Raw genomic sequence first — 21,316 nt, 5'->3', positions numbered from 1 at the left:
AAGCAACCGAGGTATAGTCCTCCCTATTGATGGCCCCTCCCTTCCATTGTGTGTGCGCCTCCCTTTTAGCTAGGAGACATTCCCGGATGCTTTTGGTGAGCCATGGGGGCTTGTGTGCCCTCCTGCTCCCTTTGATCCATGTTGGGATTACCTCCCTTTGGGCTTGGAGGATCGTCTCTTCTTGGACCGCTCTTCTTGGACACCTGGTTCCCCTCCTCTCTGGGACTTCAGTGCTTCCCCGACTATTCTCCTTAGCTCATTGAAGTCCACCCTCCTGAAATCTAGGGCTGCTGCCTTGCTGTAGGCCTTTGCCACCTTGCACTAGATGGTGAATTCCAGAAGGCGATGATTGCTGTCGCCCAGGTGGTCGAGCACCCGCAGCCCCCTCACCAGGTAGTCGCCTGTGGCCAGCACCAGGTCCAACAAGGCATCTCCCCTGGTGGGGCTGTGCACCTCCTGGGTTAGATGGAGGTCCTGCATCTCAAACTGGAAGTTTTTAGTAGATCCAGAAGATCCCTTTATTTATGACTAAAGTGGAGGATGTCCCAAGAGGTTTTTTTTGGTGGTGGTGTTTTCACATGCAGATATTATGGGAGAATTTGAGAATCACTGCTTTGAGGAAATGAACAGCATAATATTTTGTGTGTCATGGCCCCTCTGGAGCCTGAGGGCAGGGAATGGTACAGTGTTCACTGGGTGAAAGGGCACATCATTGTGTGGTCGAGTTAGGAAGACTGTTATGGCATGGCTGTTCCTGCTGAGCCTAGCAAATCCCTAACATAGGTTACAGCTGGAGGGGTGCTAAAGTCTTCCTCTGAGGTGGTCAAGCTAATTAATAGTACTAAAGACAGTTCAGCGCCCAAGATGACATCTTGTACTGAAACACACAGGGTTCTTAGAAGTGTTGGCCCTTTTAAACAGGCCCCACTGAAGTGAGAATCACAAGTGGTCACATTACAGGTGTCTGGAATTCGTTGAGAAAAGCACACAATGGAAGGAGAGCTTTGGGAATGGTGGCATCTGCCAGACTTTTTTTTAAGATGAAGCAGTAAAGACATAATAATACAAATAAAAAATGTAAAATATGATTTCCATTTGACCTAAAGAGGATATGGGATATGGACAATAAATAAAATGTTTCTGAAACTAAGGAATAAATCTACCAGTGGGGATTCTCAGGAAAAAAGCATTCATAAAAAAAAAATCACTCGCCTCAAAGCTGCAGCCCTGAACCTCCCATGCACTAGATGGGAGACACTGATAAATCTAGGAGGCCATACATGCCAACCAGCTCATATGTTTTCAGTGAGCAATGACAGGGAGCCAAATTGCTTTATTCCGATTAGTGAAGGCCCTCTGACTGTAAAATATACTGTGCGAAAAAAATATTGAGTTTTAGTTCGCTGACACATCAATTTAAGAGAATTATTGCTCTCACAGAGAGGCCAAAGCATGTATCTCCCTTCATGTATGTGCAGTAAAAGCTAATTGTCAACTTTTATAGAGGGGTGAAGAGAAAGGGTCTGTGTGGAAACAGGACCTTTCCAACTCACTGCAGCAAAATCTGATCCATGTATTATCTTTCCCAGCAGACTGAATATTGTTAACAACAGCTATGACTGGCTGGCACTTCGTTTTCATTCCTACGAGACAGAATAAACTCTCCATAAGAGAAACATGACTTCACATTTTTAACCTTTGTTGTAGTTGTTGCAAAGAAAGTCTCTTTAAAATAGCAAACTGCTTCACCAGCTATCCTATCAGTGAGGTCTGAGATGGGAGAGTCTGTCATCAAGTCTAATAACATAGGTTACATAGGCTTGCTTTCTCCTATGTGACAATGCTTATTTGTTTTATTCACACAAGCACCTCCACTGACTTCAATGGGTATACTTGTATAAGCAAGTAGAGAATGATTTTTCTACATACAGTATATTCTCTAATGCTATGTCCAAGCTAGTGTTAAACTTTTCGTATGATGGAGCTGATTCAAACCTGCTGTTTCTTGATTTGCTGTGATTTCTTCTTGTTCGGAGTCGAAGGGGTGGGGAGAAGTTTGCACACTAATATCACTCCGACAATAGGCATGGGAAATTGATGTTCATACAATATCTTTAAGTCCCCCAAGATTTGTATTTTAGCTATTGAATGAAATGCCTTGATTTCATTGCCTCCTTCCTTTACCTTTGTTTCTCAGCTCTCTGTCTTTCTCATCTTCCCTCTTGGTTACGGCTCCTTACTGCTGGCGGGAGCTGAGTTTGCTCATTGCATATTCAGCAGGCCTACCACTGCAAAGTGGCTAATTTCCATTATCCCAGATTCACATTAGAAGTAGTCAAATATTTGGGAAAACTGCAGAAGTGAAACATTTCACATAGATTTTGCCAAAACATTTAGAGGCATTGCAGAAAAATGTGAAAATGATTAGTTACTATCCAATGTATTGCAATAATTTTTCTCCTGGTCTTAAAATTTATATTAAATCTTTAAATGCAGCATTTTACAATCATAACTTATACTTTGCTTCTATTTTTGCTTGAATGGTACCTTCACACAGAGAAAACGGGAAGTGGGTATTTGCTCTGAGGAAGGAGGAATGTATACAGTTTAATATACTTTGGCAACAACCATGTCAAAACAAAAAAAGATTCACATTTTCTAATCTTTGTCTCTTCTCTCTCTCAATAATTTTCCCCACTTTTCCACTTTCACACAACTATCTCCTCTAATGTTCTTTCAAAATGAAGCCATGACTGACAGAGAGCTGTAAAATATTTGTAAATAGAGTCAGCAAGTTGAAAAAAACAACTTACCTCATATTGTGCTTCAGGCCTGCAAAGCCCATGAAATCCTTTGTCTAATCCAAGCACCTCTGAATTCTTGCTCCCCTCTGCCTCCACAAAAAACAACAAGCCAGAACCCCAAAACAGAACAGTTTTTCAGTCTTTTAAAATGTGTCAGGTTATAGGGATATCCAGGGGTCAAAAAACCCCTCTGTGCTGGTCCCTTGCAGTATGGAGAACACCCGAACACAAGGTATGTGGTGCCACAGATGTGGTTGCAGCACCATATACCACACAGCTGTGCTTGTCTGGATGCGGCCTACGAGTCTATGGCCTGTTCATAAAAAAACAGCCCTATTACAAATGCCCTTTGAGAACATAGGGTGATAGTTTGCTACTATTGCAAACTCACGATTTTATTGCAAGTCTTGCAGTTTTCAGCGTTCTTGTCAGCTTCTGATTTCTGGCTTCAGTCTCATGAAGTTCTGCCCTTGCCTTAAATGACCACCATCTCCCATTTGTCTAAATAGGCCTGATAGAAGTCAAGTTGCCCTCAGCAAAATGGTTAGACCACCTTCCATTGCTTCTAGAAGGGCTGAAACTGGCTTTCTCTCAGGGAAGACAGTAGCCAAGTATTTACTTTGTGAGGGACAGACATGTGATGGGAGGACAAAGAGGTGCTTGGAGAGAAAGAATGTGTTAGGACATAGGACAGGACCCTTACAAGTCAAGCGGGTGGTCATGGCAGGAAAGGCTGAAAGGTAGTGCAGGGAATGTGGTGTGGAGGAGACTAGGAACTAAAAGAGAGGGAAATTATATGGGACAAGTGAATGCAGAAGGCAGGTGGGGACAGAAGAATGTAAGTGAGCAAGTTGCTTATCCTATCCAGCTCAGGAGGGGAGTGGAATAGGGTAAAACAGCACTACACTTAACTGAGGGGATAGGGGAGGGTAGGGAGAATTCTTTCCAAGCAATGAACAGAGAGGCTTCTCTTTTGGGGCATGTATTTATGCCGAATTTTTACCTGGAGAAGACTATGCAAAAAGGGTGGGTGGCTTCTCCCTAAAGGCAGAATGAAAGGAAGGATGACACCTTATAGGCTCCCATGGGTATCTACCTCTCTGTTTCCCCTACAGGTGAAAAACAATCCGAAGGCAGGTGTAAAACACATTTCAGCATAAACTTCATGGGTTTTATGCTGTTTTACTGCATTATGTACATGGTAATTATACCCTTAACAATAGGGTCGTGATTGTGTGGCCAGACTAGAACAGTGGTATATGTGAGCAAACATTACCAAAAGCCTTCTGTGTGATGGAACATGAATGCAAAGCCAATTCTTCTGCCATGGTACTTCATGGGGAAGTACCATGGCAAGCTAGGCAAGATGCAGAAAAAAAAAGAGCATTGCTACAGTGTCAGTGATTCACCCTGCCACGGTCCAAGAAAGCAGAAGGTTGCTTCATAACAGCAGCCAAACACATACACACATTAGAACCACAGAGTAACCATACATATATACCTACACATGCCATACACAGTAGCCACGCACAGGCACACATACAACATACACAGTAGCTAAACACACACACATGCACAACATACACTGTAGCCACACACAGACACACACATTAGCCACACACTGAGAGCCACTTGTGTGCATGCGTGCATGCGTGCATGCATACACGCACGCACGCGCGCGCGCGCGCACACACACACACACACACAGTACTCCCTTGCTGTACCTGGCATGGCTTTGTTTGCTTTTGGTAGTGGTGGTGCTGACTTATTCATAATGTAAGCCTTATTTTATTTATTTCATTTCAAGTTGCCCCACTCCAGGTACAAAAGTCGCATGAAGTAAAACATGTGAAGAGATTAAAGTGAGGCCAGGGCCCAGAGGAATGAGTTAAAAAAAGAAAATCCAAACAAAAGAAAATAGTTTACAAAGCAATCATGGGATGTGAAAGGGGAAAGCTTGAATGGCCTAAATAGAAAAGTCTGGTGGCTAATATGACAGTAGCCCCACATAGCTTCAACAGAAATCAGGACCCCATTGCAATACATACAGCACAGACCTATTATGAGAGAGAAATTCTGCCCCAAAGAGTTTGATGTAAATAGAAGTGAGAGACCAACAGGGAAACAGGAAACATAGGTAAAGAGAGGTGAAGTGACTTTCTGAAGATGCATATGCCAGGTCAGTGGCTCAGCTAGGATTAAAGTCTCAGGGTGTGTCTACAGTACAAGAGTTACTGTACCAGGCAGTGGTGCTCTCAACCAGGCCGCACGAAAGTGTAGCTGCCTGAGGGCAGTACATTAGGAGGAGCAATCAACGCTGCCTCTGAGCAGTGTGTCCTGATCACCATACCTGTTCTCTACATGGCACAACAAAATCGGGAATTTGGCCCAAATTTCCTGAGTTCCGAGTCAGTGCAATATCAGACTGTCCTTCCTCTCTGGGTCCAGCCTTGAAAGCCAAGCCTGAAAATGATAGGAAGGAGGGAGGGGAAAAAATCCCCAGAAGAATTTGTCCAGAGTTGTCTAAACTCAGGAATATTAACTGAATTGGAAACTTTGGACCAAAAGCAAGAACAGATGTGAACCCACCAGTCTCAGTTTCCTTGGAACCTCAGGTCTAGCTAATTAAAATCTTTATATGGTATCAGGAAAAGGAAGCAAATATTCTTTTGTCCACATATAGAATGCAAAACCCCCTTCTCACATGCAGCTCAGGGTTTTTTTTTCCAGAGCATCTTGAACAGATAATCAGAGCGTGCTGACATTCAGCAGTAATCAATTAGCACCTACTTTAGATTAAATTGAGAATATGTAAATTGGGCTCCTCATCAGGCAGCACAGTCAACATTTCAGAGACTCACCATGCTCTTCACATATCAAATAGATGAACGCAGGAGTTGTTCTAATTCCTCTTCCAATATGGGAGGCTGCTTGGATTATGCCAGCCATTTAAGATTATTTTTGCCTGTTTTTTACTTTATGTTCTAATGTTAAGTCAGTGCCCACAATTCTGCTACCAATTTGAAGCCAAGTTCTCCTTCCTCCTGTTTAAAGTTACCTCAGTGCATAATATAACAAACACAATTAAGAAATACAGTGAAGCAGTGACAGACCTGGGGTTTGTAAAGGAGATGGAATGTGCCTCTTTCCTGACCAACAGGACCTTCACAGGTAAAGTGTCACCATGAAGAGATGCCAGCATCATAGGCCATGCATAGACAAAATGAGGGGCATGTGTGTGTGGGGGTTAAATGCTTTTGTACCACTTTAATGGTGTTGGTGTTTGCACGTGTCAGCGGCATATTGCACGTTAATTCCAACCGTTGTAGCAAATTCAGCAGCATAATATGCCTTAAATGACTTGGGGTGCAGCAAACTAAAACGCCTCCGAAGAGTTTTAGTTTGCTGCCCTACAGTTGGAGAGTGAAGCACCAGGCTCTGTTCAGCTCAGGTGCTGTGCAGGAAGCCCACGCAGGCAGCCTGGCAGCAGCCCGTCCACCCAAGAAAAAAAAAGTGACTATTTTTTTTGTTTTCCCTTGGAGCCTACCTGCCTGCCTGAGCTGTGCGAGTGCCCAGTGCTTCCCTCTGCAGCTGCAGGGCCCCCCCCCCCAACCACCTGAGCTGGGTGTCTGTGGGCAGGTGCTGCCACAGAGGGAAGCACCAGTCCCTCCTCCCCCACAGCCCAGGGACTGCACCTCCTGCCAACAGTTCGCCCTCCCCTCCCCACCACCAGAGAGGCAGGTAAGTGCACAGGTGTGTGCATGACATGAGGGTGTATTTGGCCCTGAATTGAAGTGGTGTTTTAAAAACCCACCACTTCAAGTTAGGCCCTCCGTTTTGTCTACACACGCCTATAGGCCAGCACTGCTTGGGGTAGACTTGCTTTCTGTAATGTAATCCTACCAGAAATGAGAGAGGGAGTCATGACTCTCAGTCAGCTCCAAGTCTCACAGTCAACACCTTACAAGTTATGGGAAGATGGGAGTCTTCCAGATCAGAGAAATAGAGGAGATGGTGTGCAGCAGCACCTGCTCTTCATAGACAATGGTAAGGAATCATAAGAAGCTTCTTTGTGCCAGCACTGAACGTGGAATTTTATTAGCCTAGGGAAATGGTATGATTCCTACAGTTTCCCTCACTTCTTTTGCTGCAAACAGGTGTCACCTTTGTGCCACCATAAAAATATTTATGGAGGCACAAAGCAAAAACAAACAGACATCCACACGCTTTGTTGTGCTACTAAGCTCAGATCTGTGGCCACAACAAAAGTTAGTATAAATTTGTGCTGCTATTTTGCAGAGGTGGACATCTGTTTGTTTTAAGGTGGGGCCTGTGGGCAGCCCACATCTGGAGGGGAATTCCCCTGGTGTGCAGGATCAGGTCCCTGAAGCCCTGGGAGCACCTACGCAGGTTTCCCTGTTTGCAGCGGTGTGCCCCAGCTGGAATTCCTGGGCCTGCCCATGCAAGCAGGATGGATATGGGTTCGCTTGTTTGCAGAGGTGCCCCCAGAGTCATGCCCTGCATGACTGGGAGACACTGTCTGCTGTCTTGAGGCCATCCTGGCACAGCTGATTCCCTTCATTTGGTGATGTATGTTTATAGCCTCTGTTCTCTCTTTCCTAGGCTTCAAAGCAGAGCTGCTTTCAGAACTTCCTCTTCCTTGTCTAGCCTGCTTAATTTCCTTTATTACGTTCCCTTGCTGCCTGGCTCCAAATCTGACCCATCTGGCTCCATATAGATTTGGGGTGAACAGCTGGGGCCCATGTGTAACCTGCAGAAGAATCAAGCTGATCTGATACATCCATATTTGGAGGCAATGTATTGTTGAGAGAGGACAAAAACATATGGATTTTTAAGGAAAACCCTAGAAGAGTACAAAAATCCTATTATGATCCCAAAAGGAGGGGAAAAACGCTTATTATACTTAAACCAATGTCAGTCTTGAGGGGCCTTATCTGTCAGTTTTGAATACTTGTGATGCTTTGACTGGGTTTTTGCATTTCATTCGGAAGTGACAGAGCTTGCTTGAAATGTACAAAAAAAATCCCATTCTTTTTGTGCGTGTGTTGCTTTTAAATGAACATGCAGTCATTGTCTCTCCGATGTGGCCCATTTTCAAAACTCATTTTGTTTTAGCAATAGCTCCCTCCTCCCGCCCTGTCAAGTCAACTTAGGAACATTCACCTTTTTAATATATATAACTTGCAAATTGTGCTTACTGTGGAACAACAATGCACAGCAGATAGATTACACTTGTACCGTGGTTTGTGTTATTGTATTTAAGTGGGCCTTAAATACACGATCCACTAGATATTACACTGTCCATGCAGTGCTAATACTAAATTGCAGAGATACAGATCATTTAGATAGTTTTATGACTGTTCTATAGTAGATAATTTTGTCTAATAAAATCCTATTAAGTTGCTTCTTGGTCCTTTCCCTTCCTCCATATCCCAGAATGGGACTTATATGCTAATTGCAACCAGGATATGCTAATTTTATTTCATTTCCATTTCTTAAAGAGACAAGCACTGTTTTGTGTAACCTGATCATTAAAATGTCCCATTTTTGTAGCAGCCTTTCAGTCTGCATTAGATAAAGAATTTAAGTTATGCACAAGACAGAGTTTTCAGGACTCAGTAGTTTCCCTGAATCGACAATGACCCCCAGACACTTCCGAAATTTAGGGATTTTTCAAAATTTCAATAATGTTGCTGCTTGAGTCTCTATTGATAGGATTTAAGAAATATTATTTGTAACTAACCCCCCCACCACTTATTTAGATATAATTAAATTGTTCTTATATAAAAATTATGCTACTGAGAAGAGTGGTCCAAAACATGGCACAGCATGATAAAGTTAGGGTCATGCCTTGGATTATCAGTGTTGAAGCTGCTAGTGTTTTTGTAAATGTAAAAAAAAATTCAAAGAAACCACAGCTTTTGATCTTTGTGTGGTCTTTTCCTCCCTTCACCCTTTCCACACCATGTCTTTCCTCTTTCAAGAGGGCAAGACAGCACCTGCTTTATCACCACAGTGAGAATCAACAGTATCTTTCCCTGCATAACACCTGGTCATGATGGCAAACTGTGCACCTATGCTTAAGACCACTCCAGGCAGAACAACTCTCTATTACACTCAGTCTATGCAGATTCATTAGCGCTTCAGGAAAGCAATCAAAAGTTTATCATGCTTGAAGGGGTTGCCAATCTCCTTACATTACTTAATATGATTTCACTGTACTGCAATGTCGTCAGAATTAGATCCACATTAAAGATCAGTTAGTGGAGAGAGGGAAGAAAGAAAAAAAAAAAGCAACCACCAATCCGTTTTTGAAAAAGCACAAGGTGCCTTTTCAAATGCTTGCTGCAGTGTTATATACTTTGCTTTTGAGAGGGTGACCTTCAAAACCCTGGCATGAGACCTGTCAAGACTTTTAGCCTGACTATTTAGAATTTCAAAGAAATTTCACATTGCCTTGTTAACTCAGTGGGATCTCTTTGCAAATAGGTTTATTCCCTTGAGTCCCTGGGACCAGATTCTGATCTGAATGATGTCAGTACAAATCTCCATTTTATGGAACCAAATGACTGGCAGACTGCCTTAAAACCATCAGTATGACTCCAGATTTAAACTGGTGTAAACTGTGAGCGTCATTCAGCCCCTCCTGCCGTCAGTACCACACACCTCAATGGGAGTTTAGAACATAGGGTAAGTACAGACAGTCAAAAATCCTGTGGAGGAATTGATTCAATCTTCACAGTTTTCTCTAAGTTATGTAGATTGAACCAATAACTAATTGAACTCGCATTCAGTTTTCAGTTGGGAAAGGCAGCCAGATGCCTGTAGTGGTCCCAGCCAGAAGACTGCAGGCACTAAAGCATGCCTCCCAGCCTGCTGGCCATTGCCAAGCCAGGCTGAGCCACCGAGCTGGGGCCATCCCTGACTGGCAGCCTGGCATATGCCCTAACCTTAACCCTAACCCTCTGCTATCCCCCAGCAGTGTGAATCCCCATCCTGGTGCAGGGCGGGGGGGTTGCTGCTCACGCAGTGGGAGCTGCCTCAAGGGGTTTCTCCCAGCCGGTGGGGATCCCCCAAGTCCAGGCTTCCCCAGCCGCAGTGGGAGCCTGGAGGATTTACTCCCTGCCCCCTCCCCTGTGCAGCCCAGAGGAGGCCTGGGTTTGGGAAAACCTGGGTGGCCTGGGGGAACCCCATGAGGCAGCTCCCCCCACATGGGCAGCCCCCTGGCACCAGGACCGGGGACTACTTCCCACCTCTCTGGAGGGGTGGAGGTGGGGACAGGGGCATGCCAGACACAAAGGAGGGGGTGGGCAGCTTGGCAGACCAGGGCTCAGAGACAGGGCTGGGGCATGGGGCTGGTCTCTTCCTCTTTTCCCACTCCCTGCCCCGCTGGGCTGACAGATGCAGGCAGGATACAAACTAGGGAGCAGAGACTTTGCTGCCTCAGCTCCGTGACAGCGGGGGGGAGGGGTCCAGCCTGGCTTGGCTGGAGCAGACAGTGGGGCTGAAGCTAGCCTAAGAGTGGGGCTTAGGGGAGATGCAAGGCATCCTGGGATGAAGGGGGACTGTGACCTAACTTGAGTTGGGAAGGGATCTGGAAAGAAGGTGGATAGACTCTTTTAACTTAAATCACTTAAGTCTGATACTACATCCATCCAGATCTCTGTTAAACTGGGTTTGGCCATTTTAAACTGACTTATACATGCACTGAACTTCTGTTATATTACAGGTTTAAACCAGTTTCCAATCATTTATCCCAGTGTAATTTATATGTAATTTGTGTCCCTAGCTACATTGTTTATCAGCACACAGTCCTTCCTATAACAAATATTGGAACTTTTCTTGGAGTTACTTTAAAATGACATTTTTCCACCAACAAGCTACTTAACACCATTTTCCTAGTTGAAAGAGATCATTCCAAATCCAAAGGAGGTTGGAAACAATTGGCAATATCATTGTTTGAAGAAAAAAGCAGTCATTGAAATGGCATTTGCAAATCTATTCATTATTCTGAAATGCTAAATGCAGTAAGAGAGGGTTTAGCATCTGTCTGCTAACTAATTCTCCTTATTATCCTGTGAAAAATCAGGCAGATTTGCAGATAGGATTTCAGGAAATCTCAACATCGCACAATGGAAGGTTTAATGAAACAGTCAGAATACCCCTAAAATATGCTTCCCAAACACTTCGTCTTTAATGCATTTGAGAAATACATTGAGAATTCATGGCTCTTTATGATTGTGGGGACAATTAATTCCTGCTGTAATATCACTGACTTCAATGGTGTTACACTAGAGATTAATCTAAATGCCTAGGACTAAAGCAATTGGCCCCATACGTGAAACGTATGTGCCTGATTTCCCTTCCTCCTGTTCCTATGGCTCCCCTCCCCCAACCCAGCCTTTTTTGAGACAGTATCAGTCACAGCTACACACGCAGGAAGACTGAACTTGATTTTGGAGCATGTCCACAGGAGTCACAAAATGCAGCTGCAAATATAGCAGGTCACTGGGATCCGCTGTACTGGGCAAAAGGACAAAAAGGCAGGATATCCTTTGGTGACTGTACCAGGACCCATGCACCTAAGGCAACTATAATCATGAGAGAGAGGGAGAGAGAACTGGCAGCCATCCAGTGTAAGATAGCCTGTAGCAGAATCAGCAGCACACTGGTGCCACAGGGGAGTGTCACCATCAGCAGCAGAAGAGCGATGCCTGTGGAAGTGGGAGGAGTGGAAAAGGGCACGCAAGGCAGAATACACTGATAGGGGAAAATGATGGGAAATACGAAGGCGATTTCTTTTTGATACAATTAAATGCATTGAAAGGGGTCTCCAGATATTGTTATTCCTTTCCTTTCTCTCTGAACTGCTCTCTCCCCCTGCTATTGTTTGTTGTTTCATGGTATAGCCATTTTTTAACTGTTGAAAGCACTTTGGGATCCAGTCAGTATGAAAGAGGCCATGCAAAATAAAACTTGTGTTTTATTGTATTGTATTATTCAGCATTTTAAAGAGGTAAATTAATCACTAAACTGCTGTTCAGTGCTTTAAACTACCAGCTGTTCAGTGCTCTGAATTACAAGATTTATCCTTTAGGATTCTTTTTTTTTTTCTTTTAATAATTTTTCTACCTTCCTTCCGAAGATTTTATGGGGATATGCTGGGGACTGGAGGAGGGGATTAAGAGACAAAGAATCTCTCTCTGTTTTTGGCTTCATCACATATCAGATGACTTGATGACAGCCTCATCCCCTGTGGGCCTTACAGCTTAATTACCTGGATTGCCGGCTTTTCTCATTTTGATTCCCTCTGCCTACTCCCCTAGCCTTTATTAGTATTTGGACAATCTTGCTTAGTTTGTGGAGCTTTCCCTTTGTCATAGCAGCTACCAAGGTACACACACAAACCTGCAAAAGTTTGTTAGAAGCAAATGTCAGAGTACTGCCTAGTGCCTAGGTGATCTAGACTGAGCTGAGACAGCGAGTGCTGAAGTGGCAGAGGGGAAGGGCTGGTCTAATGCTGTGGTTACAAGTGAGGCAAGGGACTGGATTAGAATAGCACAGACAGGGTCAGAAGGGCAGATTGCTAGTAGTCTAATACAGTGGCTCTCAACCTTTTTGATGTTACTACCCAGTTTACTGTCTACAATATGATCCATACATCTTACTCTCAGCAGAAGCTTTCTTACAATGTCTCTCTAGGGTGGTTATACCACTGACTAGACCCCTCCTCTTTACCTGCCCTTGAGGCAGGTAAACTACCTGCCAGTTGTGAACTACCAGACTAAAAGCCTTGGACAAGCCTACTGAGAAAGCAGGTGTTGGAGGGAAGAGGTTGCAGTGCTATGTACCCAACATGGAGATTTCTTCTTTTTGTTTGTTTGAGCCGTTTTCACAACTCTCAAATTGTTCCTCAGTCAGCACCACCAGTTTCTCTCCCATTTGCCCTGCAGGACTTTCACTTCTGGGTTAAAAAGGCAGGATGCTCCCAGGATGAGGGCACTAGACGGAGAGCAGACAAGAGCGCCCCTTCCTGCTCTGCCTCTATCTCACTGTCTGACCTTTAGCAAGTCACCTTTCTATGATGCCAGTTGTTTATTTCTCCTCCCTGCCATAAAGAGGAGATAGTGGCATTAGTCACCTTTGTAAACTCTTTATATTTATGTGACTGCTATTGCTGGGTTCCCTCCAGAACCTGTAACCAGGCTGAAGTCTTCTTCTCCCTTTCAGCTGGAGCTTCACATTTACAATACACTTGCTGCCCATAAGCTGAAACAAAAGACAGACATCTCTAAGCAGGGTCTATAGATAATGCACAATTCCCTTTCCCAGCTGCAGGGATGGCAAAATGACTAGGCTTATCATTGAGGCATTCCTGCTGTACTGCAGGGATATGCCCTCTACCCCCAAACTATTGTCCTTTGAATCAGTTTTTAATTGGAAATAAAGTGCTAGAGCTTTACTAGTAGATTTGTGGTAATTTACTTAAACCCAGTTAATGATCAGTCAGAGGTAATCAGAACATCTAGACCTCTGTCTAGCCTTATTTTATGCTTACATGTTATCTGTGCAAAAAACCTCTTTTTCCTTAACACATGCAAACACGTGTGTATGCGCGCATGCACACACAGAGGTTTCTTCTTAGCCTGATCCCTGCACCCTTCCCCCTCTTGTGTTTGGAAAGTGCCTGCAAGCTGCACCTCTGAACAGCATTCACCATGCAGCATGTGCCAGTGCTCCTTACTTACATTAAAATGTTTTAATTGAGAATTTGATGCATTTGACCTAGTCCCCAGCTGACATTTATCTACATCATGAAACCACTGTGCAATCTGTTATGCCTGGCAATCTGTGTCAGGGAGTGGGGCCAGAACTGGAACAGTGGCAGATGCAGATCAAGACTGAGGCCAATGGAGGGAATACACACAGCTCCAGAATACTATTATGACTAGTTTCTTCCTCTTGTAAGCCATACCTTGTAAAAGAACAAAAAAGCAACCCAATGCAACAAAATCCATCATTTCACACCCACAAGATACACATCTACAAACAGCACAAAGGAAAAGGTAAAGAGGTTGTTATACTGTATCTGAAATTGCACATATACATATATACACATACATATATACATACATATACTATATGTGTGTGTGTATGTGTATAATATATATATCTGTGTATGAGTGTATACACACACACTCACAAAGCAAGTGAACATAAATACACTGGGGAAGGTTATTACTGATATTAATAATGCAATCAAGACACAAACATACTATGCTAAATTCTTGTATGAACATATAGTTCATAACTTTACCCTGAAATAATTCACAATATAAATCGAGCTGACACAACAGAGGAGTGTAATGAACAACTGGAGGGGAAGGAGGGAGAGAGGATTATGGCAAGGAAAAGATGATCACAGAAGCACACAAGCAAGTATTTCACATTCTGAAGGTTCCTAGATTCCTGACAGCTCTAAGTGAGGTGGGTGTATTTGTTCTGTGTGCATGTTTAAATTAAATCAATAAAAGCTCTCTCCAAATCCTCCAAAACTAGCTTATTATTGGTTAGGTAGTAGTTTCCAGTGGAAAAAGTTGATCCTAAGGAGGGGTTTTAAAGAAAAAACAAAAGGTAAGGCAAGACGAGGCAGAGCTTTGTGGAGTTCCTCTCTTTTTTTGGCATTTTATGAGAGTAAAATGAGAACAGATGGGGGAAAATGCTTTCATAGCCATGCTTCCTAGCAGAGACGCCAAGTACATGGGGGCCCAAGGGCACTGGCCCCGCTCAGGAAGAGGGCTGTCACCTGAAATGAGGAAAACTTTCCACATGTCCCTCATCTTAGGCCCCCCTGACAAAAATATAAGTTGGCATCTATGCTTCCTAGTATGGCTGGAGGAAACAGGGACATGCCCTTAGTGAACCTGATAAGTGTGGATTTGTTTAAGAGCTCTCTAAATTATTTTCCATAATACAATTTACCTAGGACTCTGCTACTTCCCATATTTTATAAATTACGTCATCACCTCAATACCATAAAAAAGGCTACTCTTCGTCAGGGTATATGCTGAATATGGAATAAAGAAGAAAGCCCTGAAATTAATTTGCAACAGGATGCTGACTGTTCAGATTAAGAAAGCCTGGTGGATTACAATGTGGAGATAAACTTTTAACAGGCAATACATTAAGATAGCTTTTTTATATCAAAATATTCTATGATGAATTTGTTATCACATGGACCATTTAGGCCTTTGATAAGATAAACTATATATATCAGTTGAAAGAAAGTGTAACTATAGCAGTAGAAAAATAACATGGCATTTCAGTTTCCAGAACTGACCTTCTCCTGTTTACAAAAAGGATTGGAAAAGTTTCCAAGATAGCTCCTTGGAGATACCATCCAAGATAATTAACCTCACTTAAATCTGTAAAGACAATCAAACTTTAAGGGAAAGATATGCCAGATTCCATCTGGAATACCATTTGGAAAAAACAGATTTATACATCTAAACAATCTGCAGTAGTCTAAAGTAACGTCGGAAGAAACTGTCCTTAAAGAACAAGAAATTGTTTCTTAAGTTATAAGCACATTTTCTATGTAAGGCTGATTGCAGTCCTACATCTGGAATCAACATGGCATCATGGAACCTCAGGGCTTGATTTCCCATTGTTTGCTCCTTGTGTAGTGATTTATAGCTATACAAGTGCCACTAGTAGGTGCTCATTGTATACCCATGTTACATAGGTGTAAAGGAATACAGAACATGCAAGACAATGGAGAATTATCCGCCAAATTTCCAACTTTCTACCTGCCAGTGAAACAGACCAGGTGCCACTAGCAGATCAAGGCACACTAGAAAATTTAATCAAAGGCACCTTCTGATTATTATATACAATTATGATAACCTTTCAAATGATAATACTTGGCAAGGAAACTGCACAACCAAGAGCTCATGGGACCACACGTGTTCCCCTTTGGAAGATTTCAAGTTCCTAAGAACATGTAACTCTGGAAAAAGATCAGAAGGCAGATGGAGAAATGAATGTAAGATGTCCTGGATGATACTTACTCAATGTGAAATTGATATCAGTGGGTGGGGAGCTAGCTACAGAAAGAGGCAAATGCCTAGAATGAAGCCCCCAACAAGAGAAGAATGCAGTTTATATGCAGAGAGAATAGCAGTCAGCTACAGCTACCAGGTATTACTGTCCATCTCTGCTAGACCTGAGAAAAGATCTGAAAATAAAGTGCTGACCTTATCAGACAATGTGAGTCACAAAATCTCTTGTTTTAGACACAAAGTCTTTAAATTTAATTTAACTGGAACATTTCATTGCAAACGGTGTGTGCACACATGTATATACACATGAGCATGCATGCTTCACAGAGGAGATACTTACCAAGCCCAATCACAGACTTGTGTCTTCTGCAGTCTTAAAATTCATCACTTGAATTTGCTTCTGAAAACTTGTGGAGATATTACTGAATAATCATCCTAGCTCTCACATATCCCCTCCACCCATTACCCCAAATTAATCCCTTAGGATCTAACAGAAGACCTGCACAAAAAGGCAAATAGCATTCACCGCAATCTAAGAAAATTAATTATATCATCCACAATGCAACAGTCCAAAATTGAACTTTTCCTTTCCTTCTCACTTGTCCAAAAACAAACATACCATAATAATAATACAAAAATCCACATTATCTGTGGGAGTTTGGATACAGGGATGCAGATTTGGAACAAGCCCTGTTAGAAGATTTCCAATAGGAAAAAAAAATAACTTAGGTGATTAGGTTTCCCAAAAGAAAACCATGCCAGCTTTTTCTATCTCAGATTGAAAATATAACCCTTAAAATTATGAAAATTCATGATATAAGAAGGAAAATATGGGTTTGTTAAGCACACTATGGGAGTAGGTATGGAAAAAGAAAATAGTAAAACAACAGGAAGCTCAGATTATAGTTAGTCTGAGATTTATGGGTAATTTAAAATCAAATTGGCTAGCCCTGTGAGTGAGATGTGCTAGCACATGATAACATTATAATATGCTGCATGGGATATTTTTCTGAAGAGCCTTTTGAGCCATGAGTGGCAAGAAAGTGAGGGGAAGCTCAGCACAGCTTATGCAGATCAACATCTCTCTTCAAGACTGACAATGAGATTTTTTTAACAAACTATTAGTCATTTGACTGAAGGCAATTTGACCAGATTTGATTCTCCCTGATCCAAATGAATTAATTTCAGACACTGCAGGGTGGTTTCCTGTAACATGAAAGGGCTCCGTTAGTGTAGTGTGAGATTCAGACCCCACAGATCTGTGTTTTTTCAGCTTCCATCCATGCAGGGAGAGTCCTTGGCAGTTGTTGTTCGGATATTTAATGTCTTGGGGAAATAATTTATTGCAGGGATCTGGCACCTTTTCTATAACCAAGCAGCAACGAACACATACCACCCATATTATTCACTGCTCTAGTTTCAGAAAAACATAAGCAAAGGAGTGCAAGAGGGAAAACGAAAATATTCAGGGCACAATACATATATTATTCATAATGCTATTAATGCAGATGGTACATTACCTTGTCTTCTATTCTCTTTTCTTTTTTTCTTTGATTTTTTCATAAGCCAGAGTGTCCCTATATTACTTGATGACAATGAGGGCCTTATTCTCCTCTTGTTTATACTCTTTTGACAGCAGTGTAACTCTAGCAACTTCAGTAGAATTTCCTTGACTTCAGGCCAGAGTAAGAAGAGAAGGAAAAGCAGTGAGAAAAAGTGAGGAAATATACAACTTCAGCATCAGCTGCTATTAGGATAAGTTTTCATAATTGAAATGTTATTTACTAAATTCAGAATGGGACTTGGATATCAGAATCCCAATGCTGGGCCCCAGGTCCCCTGAGTAGAAGCTAGAACCCACTGCTAGGTGCATAAACTCCCTAAATAATCCTTAGGTCCTTGAGAATGGGATCCAAAGCAGTCAGCACCAGAGGGGGGAATATACCCAATGCTGGCCATTGGGGAAGACTGAGGACAGGAGCATATCTTAAATCCTGCTCTCCTTTGGGGATTAACCACCTCATTTAGGGCTCCAGAAAGACACTGCCTCCCCTCTTGGATCCACAGACTGGATCCCTGTCCTGAAAGCAGGGAAAATAAGAGTCCCATTTTTGGAAATATGGCAAGGGGAAATGAAGCATGTGGTGCCATTCCCAATTTATAAAATAATCTAGTGGTTATTGTCCTCTGTGAGGAAGTGGGAGACCTAGGCTTTATACCTTCCTTTGCCTGAGGGGATTCAAACCCACATTTCTCCCACCTCTCAGGAAAGGGCCCTAAGCACTAGGCTATTGGATAGGTTAGGTGTGGGTCCCGTGCATCCTCCTTACTGAAGCTGACTCACAGGGCAGCAAAGAATTTCAGATTCCATAGACGAGAAAGAATAAGGAAGACTCTTTCATCTTGTGATGAGGTCAAACACCTAAGAAAGGTAAGTCCTTGGTTCCAGGACTCTGTGCCCTGGGCTGTTGCTAAATTTTACATGAAATCTTTTACGTGAAAATACATAAAGAGCATAAATGCATATGCTTCTTATGGATAAAATGTATACGAAGCATATGATTGATGCCAAGAATTTAGCAGGATGCTAAAAAAGGACGGGATGTTTAAGTGGATACAAGAATGTTCACAATTGCGTGGATAAAAATTTGGAAGTGTTATTCTCTAGCCAACAAATAACTGCCCTGGGTTTGGAAAGAAGCCCCTACCATGGACCAATTATTCTATAACTGTCTGTTATGGGGTATCGTCTACCTTCATTTGAAGGTTTTCTGACAGGATACTTTTGAAGATGGGATCTGAATGAGATAGTTCATTAGCCTGATTTGTTATAGCTATTTCAGTGTTTCTAAGGACTATCTTATTTTTTTAGTAACAGTGGAAAATAGGCTGACCTGTGCTGCTGTTATCTGTTAAAGGTTGTTGACTGCCAACAAGTAAAAGCCATTCTAGAGATTCAAATACTCATTTAATCTCAACCATGAATCTTTATTAGCTGATTTTTCTATTACAATATTTCTGTCTGTCATCAAGTTTTCAAGAGGAAAGTCTAGCTCTACAAAACAGTTCTAGGGCATATTTGCTGAGCAGAAATACACAATTAAAGGGTGCAACATGCATACGATATATGCAGAAATATACTTTCCTAGAGGACATAGCTCAGGTTAAGACTGAAGGAATGGAAACATACACATCAGATTAATATTACTGGTTGAGTTGGGTGTATCCCATAAAGGAAGAAGGGTTTGGAAGTGACATAAAAGAACATGGACATAGAATATCTACCATAGCGTACCACCACTGCTGTGCCACCCTCATCCCTGAAAGAGAGTTAACTTTAGATGGGAAAGTGAATTCACTGCTGGAAAATCAATATCCATGAGGCACTGTTTCTGGGTTAGAGAAATCAGGATATAGAAGAAAAAGGAGAGCTCTACTATTGTCAATAAGGACTTTGGGGGGAAAAAGTTAACAAGTAAACTTGTGCCATTGGAGATTTCAGCAGTTTTTCAATCAGAAAATGAAGTTCTGCTCAGTTAAATAATAACAGTGCTCAACTCATCAGCAGGGAACCCTGGGTGCTTGGCCAAAAAAATTGAAAATCTACTTAAGTGGGGGAGAACTGGAAATGTCCACAGCAAACACTTCCAGGGTTCTACTCTCTTAGTTTCACAATGAACAAATAGTAATAGTGAGAACATTTGCAAAGAGAAACTGATAATGTTTGATTCCCTGACATAGTTTCACTGTATCTAAGATTCTCCATTGTTGCCAAAGGATATTCGATTTATAAGCAATTAAGAAACAAAAGCCAGGAATCTTTGGCATCGTTTGAGGAGAGAATTAATTCACATTGTGCAAATCCAGTCCAAGCATGCTTTGAGGTCCAAGTAACCTTCATTAGCAATTCAGACACAGATGAAAGTGACACAGCTAGATAGAGTGGGACAGGTACTGTGAGCATATACAGTGGCAGAGAAATCAGATTTTGATACAAAGAAATACGATGTGTTTTATAGAATCTGAAGTTCCTTTTGAACTTTACTAGAACCACTGGGCCCTCATCAAATGCAAAAGATATGTGAAATAGGCTCACATCCAAAAAGATTAATTTGGTATTGCAGCTGTTTCAGAAGGGTAAAAAGGAAGAAGAAAAGAGATGAGATTCAAATACCTGAGGAATATTCCTCCTTTTTGTATAGAATATAATAGGAGAGGATTTGGGAGGTAAAAGGACTAGACTGCCAGTTGTAAACTGTCCGTCAATTTCAGACCTTATTCTAAAGGGACTTGTAAGGATGACTTTTAGATTTTTTACATCGAAAGGAATGTATGTATCTATGCAGTCTAGTTTATGTGAAACTGTTGTAATCTCAGATGGAACTTTTTGTTGTTGTTGTTGATTATCAGAATAGTCCACTGGGGTGTGAATAGGAAGAAGAAGGAATAAGAAGAAGAAATGAGGGTATGATGAATAAGGTCTAGTGAGATGCTTGTGTCCATTATGGAGAAGCTTCACTATATTCTGTTTTCACATAATAGAAAATAAAAGCCAATTCATAGAATTTTAAAACTACCCTAGATCCTACTCTCCTTTATTCCTCAGAACTCAAAACTAGTATCACATCATTTCCATTGGAACTACAAGAAAAACTTCAGACCATGATCCCTCCTCTACCCAATCCAGGGACTTCTTTACCTTCTTCCTAAAATCCACAAACAAGGAAACCCTGGCAGACATATCATTTCAAACTACGGCACCCTAACTGAAGAAATATCAGACTTCATTGAATCTATCTTAAAACCACTAGTCGCCCAAAGACCGAGTTTCATCCAAGTTACAACTGATTTCCTGCAAAAACTTAAAAGACCACCATAGACCACCTTCCCAGCAGCAGTATTGGCATGGCAATGGCAGCGGTCCCTCAAAATTGAGGATGACATCCGTCAGGCTTGATGGGTCCTCAGGTGACTGAGGAGCCCAATTCTGGATGCACACGTTCTTAAATGGGGCATGTTGTTGCACAGGGTAGTGGGATTCGCAGCCTCAGGTTGGTCTCCTTCTCCTTCCTTTGCTGCCACCGTTCTGCCTCGGTATCGAGTTGTTGGGCCTCGATGTGGTGCGTGCCTTGGTGGAACAGGTGGCACCATGCTGAATGGTCAGTAGCTTGCTCCTCCCAGCCATTAGTGTCATAGTTTCATAGTTGATAGGGTCAGAAGGGACCTGAGCAGATCATCAAGTCCGACCACCTGCCATGGCAGGAAAGAGTACTGGGGTCAAACGACCCCAGCAAGGTGATTGTCAAGCTTTGTCTTAAATACCCTCAAGGTAGGAGCCAGCACCACTTTTCTTGGAAGTTGGTTCCAGATCCTAGCCGCCCTGACAGTGAAGTAGCACCTCCTGATGTCTAATCTGAATTTACCCTCTTC

This window comes from Gavialis gangeticus, unplaced genomic scaffold, assembly GCF_001723915.1.
Source record: "Gavialis gangeticus isolate Ggan-Ray unplaced genomic scaffold, GavGan_comp1, whole genome shotgun sequence".
In the NCBI taxonomy this organism is placed as follows: Eukaryota; Metazoa; Chordata; order Crocodylia; family Gavialidae; genus Gavialis; species Gavialis gangeticus.
The sequence above is the reverse complement of the archived record's forward strand: the minus strand, read 5'-3'. Positions refer to the sequence as shown.